Below are 5,836 nucleotides of genomic sequence, written 5' to 3'. Positions count from 1 at the left end.
AGGGGATTCATTAGTCACAGGCAGCCTTCAGTACCTCTCAGTTCTTCTGCTTTCTACTGGCCCAATCATTGTCATCAATCAGTTACTCTGTATCAGGGGTGCCAAACCCCGGCCCTGGGGCCACTTGCGGCCCTCGAGGTCTCTCAATGTGGCCCTCAGGGAGCCCCCAGTCACCAATGAGCCTCTGGCCCTCCAGATATTTGTTGGAGCCCGCATTAGCCCGACGCCACTGCTCTCAGCGTGAGGGCGACTGTTTGACCTCTCACAGTTCTCGCGTGAGCTGTGGGATGAGGGCTCCCTCCTCTACTTGCTGTTTCACGTCTGTGATGCAGCAGCGGCAGCAAAGGAAAGGCCAGCCTTGCTTTGTGCAAGGCCTTTTATAGGCCTTGAGCTATTGCAAGACCTTCATTCATTCATTTAAGATCATCTTTAATATATTCATTTTTGTAAACTTATGCAAATTTTTTCAAATTTTAAATGTAAATTAATTATTTTTCCCCCAGCCCCTGACACAGTGACAGAGAGATGATGTGGACCTCCTGCGAAAAACTTTGGACACCCCTGCTCTGTATCACCAAAACTCAGCTTCAGAATGCAAAAGAGCTTTGAAGGTGCAAATCACTCTTGTGCTTGGGGTCACTCTCTCTCTCTCACCCCTTTTGTACATTTGCCCTGGTCCAACGCCAGGAGTATCTGATGCTTCACAGGGACTTGCCTGCATGCCTGGCTAGGCATGGGTACAGATTATGAAACTAGACTGGTGTGGGGAATGGGAAAACTACTCAGATAAATTGCATTAGTAGCTTGTTTTATTTCCAGCCCACCTTTTAACTTCTCTACCATCCTTTGATGAACCCAATCCAGCTGAACTGTCCTTTGTTGTTCAGTGCTTTGTTAAATAGTTCATTTTTGCCTTTTACTTTACTCTTTTAGCTTGTTATTTTTATTTGGTAAATTAAGCTCTTTTTATTATTACTATTTTAACCTGCCTAATCTCATATCACTTAGGACAGAGTCAGTTGCTTTGTCTTCCCAGACTGCCAGCCTACTGTTCAGCTTTTAAGGAGACCCCATTCTTCAGGGATAGAGTTTTTTCCAAGGACGTCTCCTACTGTCTGATTTTCTCTGACCTTGGGTGGCAACAGAAATCTACTGTCACAGTTAAGCCCAGTTTTTGAATGAGAAGGACTGGAAGTGAGTCAAGGTTGTAAGGCAGTGTGCTCTGTGTCCTAATTACCACAATCTCAGATCCAACATTATGCTGCTCTTAAGATGCTTTTTGCCTTTCTGGTCCTAATAAATGACGGGTGTTTTGGAGAAACTGCTTAGGACTTTCCTCTGGCAATCTTTCAAATATTCCCTTAGAATGCAACTAGAGAATCTTATCAATACAAATAACGTGATATTTACTAGTTAAGCGTAAATATTTCCAGTTGACTTGATTTATTAAAGACCAAAATTGTAAGTCTGGAAGTGACCTGAAGATCATCTAGTGAAGCCCCACTCCATCAGTAAAAGTAGTATTTCTTACATAAATGCATAGCCCCATGATACAACAACCACGACTAAATCTATATATACAAGGCCATAAAATGCGACATTGATTACAAATAAGCCAGGAGTGAATATGATGTTAGTATGACACAATTCATGGAATGACTAGCTACCCAGATGGCTTACATAATTGACTGATGTGAAAGATGCATAAACAAACCCACCAAGGCTGCCAACCATCCTGATTTGGAAAAAAAAAATCCTTTCAAATTCAGCAATCAGTGAGACCCCTGGCCCAAAAGCTCCATTGCCTGTCATATTTCCTCCCTCCACAGCTGATACCAAAGGCTTACATGGAAGAACCAGTGGAGAAGTTCTGTTAGGGTGAGGAACCTTCTGAAAAACTGTGGGTTGTGCCACCAAGGGCTCCAACAGGAGAGAGAGAGGTGAAGGAATGTGGGGGGAGGGCTTTCTTCTATAAGTGCTTCTGCTCACCAAAGGAGTGGAATCCCACCCCATATCCCAGCTAATAATTTCAATATGTATATTTCAGTGAAAGACAATAAAATCTGGAGTGACAATGAAAAGGAAAGATACAGTAAAAAAAAATTCAGAACTTTCGTGCCTGCCTTCTGGCAATGCAATTTGGATGGAATGGAAATGACAGGAAGAAATGTGGTTTTTGCCTTTGGAGAATCTAAAGCAGTCTGAAACAGTTACAAGCTTCACAGTTGCAAGATCATCTACTATAGACGACATATCCCAAAGTCAAAAAAACTACTCTCTGCTAAACATTAAAGAGGGGGAAATGTGTTAGCCTGTTAGAGTAAAACACAGCAAAGATTCTTTGACACCTTTTACATTAACAGGTTTATGGTTACATAAGGCTTTGTGAACAAGAGCCCACCTTGCTTGACATTTCTGCCCCACATTGCATATACGCAACAGGGATCAAATGTGTACACCTGTGTGTTGGGCAGAAATGGGTTGATGCATGAAGTGTTATTCTCAGTTAATGCTATTAATTTGCATAAATAAGTCAGAGGAATTTTTTTTTTTTTGCAAAGGATAGGACCACAAAAAGCAAGGCTAGCAGTAGGTCTGTGACATTTCTATGCCAAATGTCTATATACAGTACAACTTATATATCCAAGATGTCTACATGAAAGCACAAGACAGAAAATTAAATGACTCATTCAACAACAGTCACTGACAATATTTTATTTCTAGCTACACTGTTTTCATTTAACACGTGCAGACACATATTCTGTCTTAAAAATCAGAAATGTTTACATCTTCCCCCAGAGCAACTGTTCTAAGAAAAGAGAGAATAGTTTTGAGTTTGTGTTTTTGGTTTGTTTTACTACCTACACAACTGCCTTTGGAATCTTTCATGGAACTTAAATGTTTCTATGGAGTGATGTAGCTCTTCGAAAAAGAGCTTTTGGGATTATTGGCACATGGGAAATGCAAGTGAACTATGTTAACATCATATGCTTTTTATTGGAAAATTTTGTTTTAGGTGTTGTACTGGTGATACACTACAAGATTTATAATGGCCCTGTGTAATAGTCACATATGGGGTTATATCAGGAGTTGGCCAGGTTGGGTGCTAGCTGAGGTTCCACAACCATCAGAAAGCCCACCTGGCTAGTCAAGAATGTGCCATACAGATAGCAGTGGCGGTGCCCAGTGCAGCCTCAGAGGGTGGGTAGAAGGTGTAATAAGGCGCAGGTTTTTGCTCCAGGGCTCTCTAAAACCAGAAGTACAAGATCTTAAGCTTTATGCTCTGTGTTCAGCAGTGTAGAGCTGTCCCTTAAGCTCTATCCTCTGATGCTCTGTCCCACAGAAAGGAAACAGTCCTCAATTATATAAAGTAAATGAAAAATGTGAATACCCTTTACAGAAAAGAAGTGGTTGTATTTCTTGCCAAGGACCTTTAAGCATATGGTTTGAAGATAAGTATGGAATTCCACTACTTACAGCTGGAGAAAGTTAAACCTGGTCTTGAATGGTGACTCCCTGCTGAGCAATTTCTTTCTCTGACACGTACTCAGCTACAGCACAAAACTGAATTATAATTGTTGGAGCAGGCTCCCCAGGGCAAGTGGAAGCAAGTGGAAGCATCCCTGAAGCAGGCTCCCCAGGGCAAGTAGAAGCATCTCGATAGTTGTTAATGATGACATTCCAGTGAAATGTAGCCATTAACTTCTCCATGTTCTGGTGACACTGTCAGTATCAACACATGCAGCAACTACCAAGAACTCTTCTATAAAATGCCTAAGCAGAGGAAGCTATAACCACTCTGGGGTGCAGCAATGTCCTGAGGCAGTATGGATAGAAATAGGAATAAGCCGTCATCATGGAAAAAAAATGATGGCATAGCTATAAAAATTGGCTGCTGTCAAGAAATAGCTGCATATTAGAACTCCCACCAATGGCAACAGGCAGTAAACAAGAAGATTAAATAATCATAATAGTAGTAATAATAATGAAAATGGAAAATGAATAGGGGTTCCAGAAACTGATCACTATTTGTATCTATTAGTCTGTACCACTCATTGTTGGGGCTGTTGGTTCCAGTACAGGTATAATCTAAATATCCACAGATTTTTCAACCTCAGTTTTATCTCAGCATGATGAGAAGGGCCCCTTAAATTAAAGGAAAAAAGTTGTTTAACAATAACCTTGTTAATGTGATAGAGGGCAGCCAGCTGACAATCCATCAATCATTCTCTCTCCAAGCACTTAGAACAGCTTAACTCCAAGGCAAGTGACCCCTCCCTTTCCCCTGAGCGCATGAAGAATGATAATCACTTTGCTTTTTCCCCCAGTGCTGTGCTCTGGGTGAAGGGGAGGGGTTACTGGCTCAGAGTGAAGCCTTTCTAAGCACCTGGAGTGATTGATGGATTGTCTGACATTTAATGCCTCTGTCTTGCATCACAAAGTTAAGCAAGACTGCTTTTAAATCACCTAGCAATGGGACATTGTTTTTTAAATGCATTTGCTTTAATGCAATTTTTGCCATCCATGTGAGTTCTGGGAGCAGAACCCTCGTAAATACACTCAACCTACATGTAGCAGTCGACTCAACGGGCGGTGGAAAGGTAGGTGGGGGCATGGGGGGAGAAGACATTCTAGGGTGGGGGGAGGGCGAAGGGAAGGGAGAGTGCGGGCAGGAGGTGTGCCGGCTGGAGGGAGCATGGCAGGAGGGAGGTGGGACTGATGGGAGGGAGGTCAACATGACCCGACACGGAAGCTCTTGATACACCGCCAACCCTTGGATCGCCATAGAATCGAGTAGCCCCACTGCGGAGCTACTCGCCTTACCAGGGGAAAGGGACAAAAATTGCCAGCACTGCCTGGTTAGCATGCAGGATGCCGCAACAGCCATTTTTTGTGCCACTGAAGCCCTCAGGTGGCCAGCTTGCTTCTTGTGCCTTTTCCCATCTCTATAAGTATTAGGCACAGTTCAGATATTTAAAAAACAGAAGAAAAAAGAAAATCCTGCTGCTGTGATTCACATAGGCACTGCCTCCTAGGTGCAAATGCAAAGGGCCACATAAGCACCAATTATTGCTGTGTGAAGGCTGAATTTCAGAAAGATTGAAAACGCCTACCTGTCCCTTTCAGAAGAGAAACTCAAAGGTGGCAATGAAAAAAATGGAATATTTTTCAAAGCCTTGAGTGTGGGAAGCAAACACGCAATCTTTGTGCTCTTGATTCATGTGCATGTATATCTTTCTACCAGGCAACTGCTCTGAAGATCAACTTCTTCCTGCATCACAGTCAATTCAAGAGTACTCTATAGGGTGGGGAAACACATAGATGATTTTATGTGGGCGAACCAGAGAAGGAGGGGAGGAAGTCATCATAGTCGCACTGTGAATTGTGGGAGTTGCTGGCTGAACCCTGCTCAGAAGCAGATGGGAATAATCTAAATTTACACAATTAGCCCATATCTTGGATGGATTGCATTTGTAAATATTCAAAACTCATCATAAGCAACAGTAGAGTTCTTGCTCTCCCACTCCCTACCAATTATAAGTTAGTGACTTCCTGCTGCTTAAAATTAATAGTTTAAGAATCTGATGTATTTTTAATAACTTTCTTTTTGACAATCACTTTATTGCTCATTCTAGGGACAGTCAACAAATTTCAGAAATAGATCCCAACATATCTTTTGTGCACTACTAAAATTAAACACTTACTGTGAGGTTTTTGTTTTTTTTAAACATAATTTTACATCATTCAATTCCATATATCAACTCTATTTCTTTCCTGAATGCCCCCCGCACTTCATATGGTAACAAATTTGGAACTATAGAGCCAGTAACAATCA

The sequence above is a fragment of the Tiliqua scincoides genome, chromosome 1, assembly GCF_035046505.1.
Source record: "Tiliqua scincoides isolate rTilSci1 chromosome 1, rTilSci1.hap2, whole genome shotgun sequence".
NCBI lineage: Eukaryota > Metazoa > Chordata > Lepidosauria > Squamata > Scincidae > Tiliqua > Tiliqua scincoides.
Note: the sequence above shows the minus strand (reverse complement) of the source record.